The sequence below is a fragment of the Rhinolophus ferrumequinum genome, chromosome 3, assembly GCF_004115265.2.
Source record: "Rhinolophus ferrumequinum isolate MPI-CBG mRhiFer1 chromosome 3, mRhiFer1_v1.p, whole genome shotgun sequence".
NCBI lineage: Eukaryota > Metazoa > Chordata > Mammalia > Chiroptera > Rhinolophidae > Rhinolophus > Rhinolophus ferrumequinum.
In genome coordinates, this window is record NC_046286.1 from 4,212,247 (window position 1) to 4,224,631 (window position 12,385).

Consider the following 12,385-nt stretch of genomic DNA (forward strand, 5'->3'; position numbering starts at 1 on the left):
AAAGAGACAGTCATTTATAGATTTTTATGAGTAACCAAAGTTTTCACAAAGTACTTTGTGTTACGATGGGGAAGAGACAGATGGGAAGAATTAGCACGGACTTAGTGCCTGCTCTGTGCCCTCTCTCCCTGCTGGCCGGCAGCAGCAACCCCCATTTCCACATCTCCACCCCCAGGTCTTGGTCATTCCAAATGGGACAGCTTGGGGGGCTCATGGGACAGACACTGAACATGCTCTTGGCCCAGAGACATCCTGTCCCCATGGGCCCAGGAGTGGAGGTGCAGCCCTGATGGCCTCCCCCCTCTGACTGCCTTCTGAACCCTGAGTAGAGCCTGGTGAGGTGGAACGAGGTGGGAGTTGGTACAGGTTTCATTCGCCAGAGAGGTGGAGGGACAGCACAGGGCAGTGGGAGCCCACGGGAGCCTGAGTGAAGTTACACAGGGAAAGGGAGGGTGAGGAGCTGGGAGAGGCTGAGCCTGAGTGGGTGGGGGTGGGGGGGACAGCCCTGGGCTCTGCAGGGCGCTATATGGCACCCACCTTAGGGGCCCCCTATTGCCCTCCACAGCTCTTCTCACGTGAGTTTTGTGGCAAGGTTTCTTAGTTCCTGAGCCCAACCCATCAGCAAGTGACTAAGCAGTGAGTGAAAGGCAGCCCCGTTGATTGGCAGCTGTGGGCCTTGGGCAAATTCCTACCCTTCTGAGCCTCACTACCTCCCCTGTGAAATGGGGACAGCGCGTCTCTCATAGGATCTTTATGAAGAAATAAATGTGATAGAGCGTTTCCAATTCTAAACGTAATGCCTGACACATAGCATGTGCTCGGGAAAATCAGCACTCAGTGGGATTCAGGGCTTAGGGAACACAGAGGGTCCTAACCTTTCCCTCTACCCCAGCTCCCCGCACAGCCCACACCTCTGGTCCCACCAAACCGCCAGCCTCTTTGCAAACACTCCCTGCCCTTTGTGGTCCCTGCTCTTCATTAGTCCCCGTTCCGTGGCCTGACACGCCCTTGCCCTTGACACATATCACCTGCCCACCCTCCTTTTCTCCATTTAAGGTTCCTGGCTACCTCTCCACCCACTCACAGGAGTGCCATGGGGACAGAGCTGTGTCCTATGTCCTCAGCCAAGCACAGCTGTGATTGAAGGAAGTTGTCCACCTCCTGGAAGACCAGGCGAGAACATGAGTCCCCTCCCTGGAAGGGGGAGAGTCTTGGTAGCTGGGGAAGGAGTCTGCCCTGACTCCCAGGTTCCTGGATTCTGAGACCGTCCCCCAGTCCCTCAGGTGGCAGCAGGGACTGCGGGGCGTGGCAGCTGACAGCAGCTGCTGGAGGGCAGGAGCCCTTCATCCTCACCAACAACGATCACCCTGTCAATCATCCTGTCAGCGAGCACCACAGCCACCAGACGACATCCCTCCCTGCCTTTCTCGGTAACAGAACCCTGCTTCTTAGGTGGAAACCAAATGGTTACATAATTCCACAGTTCTTGGCAGCCAGGTATGGTCACGTGACTGGCAAGCACCAATCGCCCCGTGTGGATTTCAGGAAGAACCGCAAGGGAATGAGCTGTTCCTCTTCCTGCCCTTTCCTCCTCCCTCTGGCTGGAAGACAGGGGTGGCTGCCATCTCTGACCACGAGGTGGAAGCCATGTTGTGAGAATGACACAGCCACCAGATGGTGGTGGCACCACCAAGAACCAGGCCCGGATTGCCTATGCTAGGTGAGAGAGAGATGTCTCTTGTGTCACGCATCATTTTTGGGTAGGCCAACCTGATCCTGACGCACAGTACCGGTTCCCTGCCTCCCTGTCTCCCTCAGCGGCACTGACGAAGCACCGACTACCATGGAGAGCAGAGCAGGGATGCGGGAGCGCTGGAAACACTTTGCAAGGGCAAGGAGGCCAAAGTTAAGGTGGTGCAGGCAGAGGGGGACAGAGCCTGCGGGAGCTTTGTCAGAGCAGGGGTGGTGGAGAGAAACTTCCAGAAAAGCAGGGGAAGCAGGAACCCCCCCTCAACCCATGCCTGTCCCAGTTCTCCCCTGGAGAGCCCAGGACACCCCCAACCTCCCCACCTGTCCATCAAGGCCCATTTCCACCCCCATGAGGCAGCTTGTGGGGGTGGGGTGCTGGTCTGGTGAGAGGGGACCTGGTGAGAGTCTAGGCCAGCCGGAGGGAGGGAATGTCTCTCCAGACCTGACGGTTTTTCCAAATCAAGACAATAGGTTCAGAGATGACTGCGGGGCTCCCTATGCCATCCATGTGCCATCCTCTCAGTCCCCGCTGAACTCAGTTCAGTAAACACAGAGCCCTACTGTGTATGCTACATGTGTACATGCACAAAAACTCCAAGCAGGCCCTACCCTGCCGCCCAGGGTACACTGCCTGGACAGGCCAGCTCACAGGGGGAAAGCCCCAGTTTATAGCATTTACAGATTTCGGTGGCCTAAATCCCCCACCATTCCAAGCTGTAAACATGAAGTGCCAGAAAGCGGAACTGAGAAGGGAGCTCAGCTCCATGATCAGCTCTCAGGAGCTTCTCCAGCACTCCCGCCCCCCGCCAGGGCCTTCCATCACGAGTCACAGGTCCCCATCCCCACCACTGTGTCTTAAACCCACAGGTTGCCTGGCCTGGGTTGTCCCCTGGGAAGAGGGGGACTGGGCCCCAGAGCCTTCCTACCAGCCTGCACCTTGTCCAGGACAGATCAGCCTCAGGCACTGGGTAGAGAAGAATCGGGGAACAGTCAGACACAAGAACACCTTCTGGAGGTGCTCACTCCCCCGACTTCCGCCATCTCCACCCCACCCCTTCCAGGCCTTTTCCTGCTCTTTCTGCTTTTCCTATATGACTTCTCCTCACCTTCAAGCTGTCCTCCTCCTGGTCAGAAGGGACGGTTCCCCAGCATTTGGAGCCGGGCCTCCCCCCAGCCCTGAAGCCCATCCTCTGCCTCTGAGCGGGCTCACGGCCCTGCCCCCACACCGTGCTTCCACAGCTGTCTCCCCGCTGGGCTCTCATCCCCTCATCCCTGCGGCCCTGCTACCAACCCCCTGACTGTCCCAGAGGAGGCCTCACAGACACTTTTCCCAGGCTGCTGGAGGGAGGTGGCAGTTCTGTCAGCGCTCTGGTGGCTGCCACAAACTGCTATCTTCAGGAAAGGGTGGAACGTCCCCCTCAACCTCCCTGCCTGGCTCTCCCGGCCCAGCCCCAAGCCATCCTGGCAACATCTGTTCCACCTCCAGGCGGCACAGAGCCAGGCCCCCGTCTGCCTGGCAGCCTGGGGCCCTGAGCCTCTGTGGCTCTGGGGTAGGACTCTGGATCTGAGCCCCTGGCCCCCAGGCGCCAAGGCGCCAACCCTGCAGGGGGGTTCCTTAATGACCTTGTGAGCAGTAATTACACCCCAGGGCCTGTTCTTAATAACCATGTATTCTCCCTGTCAATGTGCCTTAATTGAAAATGAGTAGGCGATACAAGTTGCTGTGAAGTTGGCTGGCAAGCCCTTAACGTGATATTAATTGTAGTAATTAGTAGTCACTTTGTGTTGGAGTCATCTATAAATAGGGGGTCCATTAGTTTAGCAAAGGAGCGTGATTTAAAATGCAAATAAAAGCCCAATTATTGTCACCCCAATAAACTTTAATTAAAAAAAAAGCCCAATTAGACAGATAAATCACTCGTCTTTCTCTGCAAATGAATTCGGGGTCAGTCGGGGTTGGGGGTTGGGGGGAAGGACTGCAGCCACTTTGAGGCTACGCTGGTTAGTTCAGGGTCTCTGGACTCTTACACCACCTGAGTGTCGATCTGGGACACTGTCCCTTTAAATAGGTTTGCCCAGGCTCCTTCAGGAGGCTGTCACTCTTGGGGAGTCCCACGGACTTTATTGGCACAACTGGTGGTCAGGCCCCCAAGTAGTTCCTCCCCCTGTCTGCTGATTGGTTCCCTCTAGTGACACAGGAGCACTTTTTAAAGGGAGAGTAGGCCCTTCCCTCTAGGCCCTGGAAGAACGGCCTAGGGGGTGGAAAGGCTCTCCGCTTTGCATGCAGCTCTTCACAGTCCAGGCAGAGTGAACCCACTCACAGGACGCCATATGTTGTCCTGTGACTCAAATGAGTTAAAAAACAGATCCACAACACTATTCTGGGGGTGAACCACTTACTCTCCACTTCTTCCTTCCTTCCACAAAAACACCTATGGCGATTACTGGAGTCACACATGCACACACCCCAAACACACACACACGACCTCACACAGAATATTTCTCACAGGTTTTGGGCAAACACTGGAGGTGAAAATGACTGGAAATAGAAGCTGGCAGCTAGGGAGGTGTTAGAGGGACTCAGCTTCAAGGCCAGAGGGGAGATTGTCCAATTCAGTCTTTACCTGATTAGAACTTCACTATTCCCAACACCGTCTCCCAAGCCCCTCTGTCCAATCTCACAATTAGGAACACCACTGTGACGAGCCTGGGGACATGGATGCTAGTCCTTCCCTCTCAGGTCAGTGGAGCTGCTGCGGAAACCTGGTGTCTAGAGTCCAGATCTGAGCTCTTCCCGCCCCCACTGCCACCTGCCACCAGCCCTTCCCCGACCCTCCCCAGAGCCCATCAGTCCGTTGTGGACAACTAAGGCTGATGCTGTCACAGTGCTTGCATTTTAGTAAGAGTCCAAGCTAGACGATGAAGCAGCCATCCCCGAGAACAGCAGCTGCCCGCTCCAACAGGACTTCTCACCACTGGCCGAGAAATGAGAGGAATGCAGGCACTTTGAGAGCGCTAGAATGTATCCTTTATTTTATTGTCCTTTTATGACACAATGCTTGCAACAGGTGGTAGTACTTGTGATTTTTAATATCCTATCTGACAATAAAATATTGGCAACCCTATGTAGATCCCAAAATCATTTTTGGAAATTTTGCCAGCGTATAAAATCCAAACGTCTGGGAGCTGCTGAGCTAAAAGAGCAAATCAGGGACTTGAGTCTGGATGAGTCGGCTATGTGTGGGGACAGTGGGAACAGGCGGGGGGGACGGTGAAATAGAGCCTTATCAGCGGAGAGTTCCCTCTCTCTGAAATAGAACAAAAAGAAAACTAGATCATGGATAAGGAATTGGAAGGAGGCCCCGGCATTGTCCTATCTGATCTCCTTATTACAGATGAGGAAACTGAGGCCCAAGAAGAGAAATGACGGGGCCAAGCCACAAGGAGCATTAGAGGTCTAGGCTCTGGCTGTCACACACTGAGGGCACCTCCTACCTCCTGTACCTGCCCCTTGTCTCTGCGTTGGCCCTAAAGCAAGTATCAGAGCAGATGTCCTAGGATAGGTGGGGTCGGTCTTGGCCTGCTGTTGAAGCTGTACTTCTTCCGCAGCAGGGACAACTTGTTTACTCCCAAAATGTAGAAAACAGGTCTGCTGAGGATCAGACCAAGAAGTTCCCAAAGGAACAAAGACCGTGCACAGAAGAGCACACAGACAAGGCCATCCCTCGCCAGCCTGAGTGATGGCGCTCCCCACCAGTGACCGTTCAGCACTGCTTTAATCCTCCCTCCTTTAAACCTCCTAGATAAAAACTAAGCCCTATCACTGAATCGCTCTACTTCTTCGTGGCACCCAATCCCAAACTGGCCTCTACTTCCCCAACCTCTCCTCCAAATCACCCAGCACCAACACAAACACTGTAAGAGGCTCCTATCAGAACCCTCCTTTCGAGACGCTCTGGAGGTCCTCGGGCGTGTTCTCCTTTGCTGCAGCAGCTCAATAAAGCAAATGTTTTTTATTATAGGTGTGTTCCTGGTGGTGTTTGGTTGTTGGGCTTTGACTATCTAACAAATAATTGAACCTCAGCGTTCCAGGCAATGTGGTGGTGAAGAAATCAATGAATTCAAAACAGTGTGACTGAAGGATAGGCATGCAATGCAGTCCATGGTCGACTGATTTTCCACAAGGATGCCAAGTCCATTTCATGGGGAGAAATACCTTTTCAAATGGTGATGGGGCAACTGGATAGCCACATACAAAAGAGTGAATTTAGACCCTTGCCTCACACCATACACAAAAATTAACTCAAAAATGGATCAAAGACCTAAATGTAAGAGCTAAAAGTATAAAATTCTTAGAAGGAAACATAGGGATAATTTTTCAGAACCTCAGATTTGGCAATGGATTCTTAGATATGACACCAAAAGCACAAACAACAAAAGAAAAATAAATGGAACTTTATGAAAATTAAAACATGTGTGCTTCAGAGGACACTATCAAGAAAGTGAAAAGACAACCCATACAATGGGAGAAAATACTTGCAGATATCCAATAAGGGACCTATTCTTTATCTAGAATAGAGAACTCTTAGGTAACTCGATAAAAAGACAACCCAATTTTAAAATGGGCAAGAGATATGAATATTTTTCCAAGGAAGATATACAAATAGCCAATAAGCACAGGAAAAGATGTTTGACATCATTAGTCATCAGGAAATGCAAATCAAAACGACCATGAGATGTCACTTCACACTCACTAGGACAACTATGATCTAAAAGGTAAGTGTTGAGGATAGGGAGAGATGGAACTTGCAGCTACTTGTGGTGAGAATGTAAAATGGTGCAGCCACTTTGGAAAGTAATCTGCCATAAAAAAGCTAAAAACATGGAGCTGCTGTATGACTCAGCAATTCCACTCCCCGATGGAATTGAAATGAAATGAAAACATATATCCACACAAAAACGTGTACACAGATATTTATAGCAGCATTTATTCATAATAGCCGAAAAGTGGAAACAATCCAAGTGTCGAACATGAATAAACAAAACGTGGTATACCGTACAATGAAATATTAAGCCATAAAAAGGGGTGAAGTATTGCTCCGTGCTACAACATGAACCTTGAAAATGCTAAGTGAAGGAAGTCAACCACAAAAGACCACATATTACATGATACCATTTATACAAAATGTCCAGAATAGGCAAATCTATAAAGACAAAGTAGATTAGTGGTGATGACTGAGGGCACAGGAGGAATGGCGCTGATAACTAAAGAGTATGGGGCTTCGTTGTTCGGGGACGAAATTGATTGCGGTGATGGTTGCACTTCTCTGTGAATATACTAATTCAATGTACTATTGAATTTCACACTCTAAGTGGGTGAATTGTATGGTACATAAATTATATCTCAATAAAACTGCTTTCAAAAAAAGAGCCAGGCCCTTCCCCATGGAGGCTCCATTCTAGAGGAGAAGGTTTGTATGAAACAGATCACCCCACAAATGTATAGTTTCGACTTGACACGAGGGCTCTGATGGAAACCCAGAGGGCCAGGAAACAAGGCAAGGAGAGCTGCGTTCGGAAGGGGCAGGGGAACAGGTGCCAGCAAGGCTGCTCTGGGGAAGTGACTTCTTTTAAACATGTTTTTTACTTTACAGCTTTAATAAGTTATATTTTATATATCACAAAATTCACCTATTTCAAATATACAATTCAATAGTATTTAGTAAATTTACTGTGTGATGCAACCATCAACCAAAATCCAATGGAAACATTTTCATCACCCCAAAAAGATTCCTTAAGCCCAAATACAGTCATTCCCATTCCTGGCAACCACTAATCTGTGTCTGAGTCTGTAGATTTGCGCTTTCTGGAAATTTCATATAAATGGCTCATAGACGACCTCGTATGTCTGGCTTCTTGCACGTAGCATGTGTGGAAGGTCCGTGTTATAGCAGGTACCAGTAGCCCATGCCTTCGTGTTGCTGAACAGTACTCCAGGGCAGGGATAGACCACATTTTGTTCATCCATGCACCAGCGGAGGGACGATTAGGTTGCTTCCAGTTTGGGGCTATTATGAACAAAGCTGCTACAAACATTTCACACACCAGTCTTTGCGCAGATGTATGTTTTCATTTCTCTTAGGTAGATTCCTAGGAGTGAAACTGCTGAGTGATATGGTAAATTTAACTTGAAAAAAAAACCCTGTCACATTGTTTTCCAAAGTGTCACCATTGTGCCTTCTGTGGGGAATTGACCTTGAAGCTGAGACCTCTCGGAGGAGAAGGAACTAGCCCTGCAGTGAGTGGTGGAGAGAGCTCCTAGCTGGGCACACGGGGAGCAGCACAGGTGAACCCCAAGGCTGGCTAAGGGAAAAAGCTTACCTAGATAGAGGAGCTGGGTTCCTTAGGAGAAAAGAGTAAGACTTTTTATGCTGAGCCATGGAAATACGAAGATGAGAATGAGGCCCCAAGGGTAGGACAGCATGAACACAGTGAGTGTGATGAACACGAGACAGCAGAAATGTGTGTGACGCGATGGAGGTTAGCCATGCAGGGCACAGGTGGAGGAAACAGCACCACGTTCAGAGGGACCTTACCTGGGTTCAAATTCCGGCTCAGCCTCTGGGATGTTGGGCATGTTTCTCAACCTCTCTGAGCCTCAGTCTCCTCCTCAGCTGTAAAATGGGGACTAACTTCACCTTCTCAGAAGAGGTTCTGGGACTAGAAATAATGTGTCACATCGAGAGCCTGGCTGGAAGGAACTAGAAGCCACAGATATGGGTGGAGCCCCCAGAAGAGTTTAGTGCAGCTGAAGTGAGGAGCGGAGGCGGCAGTGAGAGGGCTGAGGAGGGCAGCGGGCAGCTCACGGCGGGGTCGGGGGGCTGTGTCTTGGGGGCTGAAACCTTATTTACCCTAGAGGCAGTGAGAAATGGCTGGAGGACTCTTGAGCTGGCCAGCGGTGGGTTAGAGCAGGGAAAGACAGTGGAGGGGACAAATCATTCCGCTGTGATTGCAGTAATCCAGGCAAGATGACAAGAGCCTGAGAGGCAGAGGGAGAAGATGGAAGGGGGGGGGCCATAGTGACTAGCTTGGGCGTATGTATGTGAAAGGGACGAGTCTAGCATGTCTCCAGGTGCCTGGCTTGGGCTGAATGCCTGGGGAAGCATTAAAGACTGGGACAGTGGGTTTGGCGCAGGGAGGGGGAGGTGCTGAGGTGTCCTACTTTGGACCCACTGGGTCTGAGAGAGCACCCACCAGCCCCATGGCGATGGTCAGAAGAGAGGACCCCTGTTTCTGAGAGACCCAGGGTGTGGCCTCAGGAGTGGCCCCTCAGGTTCCTTAGTGCAAACATGTCTGCTGCTACTGACCAGAGCGAGGCACCACTCTTTCTCATTATCTGCCTTGTTCCAAGCAAGCATGGGACAGACCCTTTCCTGATTGCCCGGTTCCCGGGAGGGTCCCAGCTATGGCTTTCAACAAGTCCCTGAAGGTTTGGGAATAATTCTATCACATGACCACACCAAAGAGTCTCTTCTGAGGCTGGCGCTCTGCGTTACTCCTGGTTTTGCCCTCTGCCTCTTCCTGCGTGCCTGGGTCAAGCTGATCCCTGCATCAAAAAGCAAGGGGATCCCCCTACAGAGTCGGCGAGTGCCCAAACATCCACTCTCTTCTATGAAGTCCTGATTTGCTTCTGGGCATGTACCCTCCAGAATAATTTACATTTCCCAACCTTGCTTGCAGTTGGATGTGGTCATATAATTAAGTCTGACTAATTAGTGGAAGTCAATAAGACACTTTTGCAAAAAGTGTCTATAAAGAGAGGAGGTGTAGTCTTCATCATTCTTCCTAATAGTTGGATGCAGATGTAATGTCTGGAGCCCCAGCAGCGACCTTGGATCATGAGGTAGGGGTGACCTTGGGAATGGAAGCCACACACAACGGAGCAACAAGATAGAAGAAGCCTGGGTACAGTACCGTACATTGTCCAATTTCAAGGGGTACCCTTTACGTTATATTCTATGGTAAATACAGAACACAATGAAAGACACCCCTGGAATTTGCAAAGCAGGGCCCTAGAGCCTGGGCCCCGGATACCAGAAAGCCATTATCAGCCTCAACTGCCTACCTCTGGACATCATGCAAGTAAGAAACATACTTGTACTGTGAGCAACTGCAATTTGAGGATTTTTCTGTTATCTGCAGCTGCATCTACCTCTAATACACTGGGTCTAAAACTCAGTCCCACATCTTCCTTTCCTTTGCCCAGATCCATTTGTGCCCAGGATGAGTGACTGCTGATTCCCTTCAGGAGAAACCCCACCCTTCCTCTGACAGGGGCCTCATAAGTCAACTCACAGAAGTGGCATGGCCAGGATTGCCCAAAGTCCAGGCCATTGTGCCTTAAGTCTCACCTGGACAATCTTGTTGGAGGATCTATTACCAACCACCCAACACCTACTGTCTTCACACTATCCTTTATCTCCCACGGGTTTTCTGGGCTCACCAGGCATTTCTAACTTAGGGTCCCGTATGAGGTTGCAGTTAGATGGGGGCTGGGGCAGGAGTCATCTGAAGCTTGACTGGACTGGACGTGCACAATGACGTCCTCCCACGCTGGCAGACGGTGTGGGCTGAGCGCTCAGCTGGGGCTGCCCGCAGGAGCCCTGCCTGGGCTTCTCACAGCACGGAGGCTGGATGCCCAGAGTATCCCGGGAGTGAGCACTCCAGGAGACCCAGGCAGGAGCTGCAAGGCTTCTAACGCTCCAGCCCTCAAAGTCATGCACCATCTCTTCTGCCCTGTGGTCTGGGCCAGCTCAGGTTCAAGAGTAGAGGACTACACAGGGCGTGAAGACCAGGAAGCATGGTTCATCGGGGCCGCCCCAATACAGAGGAGCCCAGAGCTTAGAGAGAGGCTGGACCAGAGACGCAGATTTGGGCATCAGTAGCATTTACGTGCTAATTGAAAGCCCAGGAATTGACGAGTTCTGTGTGTACCTGAGTGCATGTGGCATGTGCAGGTGTGTGTGTGTGGGGGGTGTATTTATGTGGTATATGCTGTGTGGTAGGTGCCCTGCTGGGGGTCGGGGGGAGTATATGTGCCTGTACATGGTTGGGTGTTGCAGGTCGGCAGAGAATAAGTGGTTTTCAAGGGAGGGCTGTGCCTTTAAATTAGTCTTCAGGGGTTTGATTCCCTTTCTGCTGCCTCCCACTTTCCTCCTTCAGAGCCTCAGTCACCTTCAGACCTGCCAGGGGCCGCTGTCAGGTAGGGAAGAAGTTACAGGGGCCCACCTCTGAAGGAGGAGCCGGCCTAGGGCTCAGGGGCTGCACGACTGGTCCCACCCTGCCCACGGTCCCCCTCACTCCCCACTTGTGATGGCAGCACGTCCCGGTGGAGGCCCTGCAGAGAGGCAGGCCGGGCTTACTGAGGGCCCTGCCTCCCCAGCACCTCCTGCGTCCCATGCCAGTAGGCCTGAGTGGGGGTGCCGTCCTCCTGTCTGGGCCCTGGCGTCTGCGATTCAAAGGTCACTGAGCCAGAAGTCGGGAATCCTAGGTTCCACTCCTGCCACATGACTGTAGGTTGGTCACTTGTATTTTCTGAGCCAAATGAAATCACTGAATTAGTCCCCTTAAGATTTCACGCCGAGTCCCAGCACTGAACACAGCTCCACTCCGCCTCCCTCGAACTGTCTCTCATTCACGGTCTCCTACTTTCAGAGGTGAAGCGGGAAGAGCCCACGGAGGCAGGCCAGCTCCTGACCTCCAGCAGTCATCTCCGGCAGACCGCTGCCTGGGTTCCAGCGTCATCTCTGTGTGAGACAGCGGCCCCAATCTGTCAGGCAGGGCCCAGTGGTTGCAGGGGAGGGAGCAGAGGGGCAGTTAATCTTCCCTGGAATATTAATGGCCCCATCAGGAGTGCTGGGGACGAGCTGAGCAGCAATCTGCCTTTATTAAGGAGGCGGGCAACAGCTGGAGCACAGAGACCCAGAGACAGAACGTGGAAGCGCAGAGGCAGCTGGAAGGAGCCAGGAGGGTGAGGCAGCAGATAGACAGCAGAGGGGATGCCCCCTGCACCTGGGACTCAGAGCCCCCTCCACCACTCCACCCACCGCCGACCCCCGTCCCCTCACCTCTTCTGCCGCTTCCTCCGTGAAGCCTTCTGGCAGGCAGGCGTGGCTGGGATTCTCAGATGGCCTCCATTTGAAGTGGCCTGTCACCTAGACTTGCTGCCTCCACATAATTGTCTAACCCAGTGGTTCCCAGCCCCGCTGCACGTTAGAATCACCTGGAGAGTTTTAACCATCCTGATGTCCTGTCCACACCCAGAAAGCCTCACCTGAGTGGTACAGAGAAGGCCTTATCCGGGACGTGAATATGTTGTTCGTTTCCCAGGTGCTTCCCGCATGCTGCCACGGTTGAGATGCCCTGCTCCACCTAGGGGACCTCCACCCTCTCCCCAGCACCCAGCTGCTGCTTTCAAGAGTGCTAATGCTTATGTGACACTGTGGCCAGGCGCAGCTCTACCTGATTTGAACCTCATGACAACCCAGTGACCCAACTGTTATGCCCAGTTTATAGACGGGGAAACTGAGGGACAGAGGTTAAGTTACTTGCTGAAAATCACACAAACTCGGCAGTG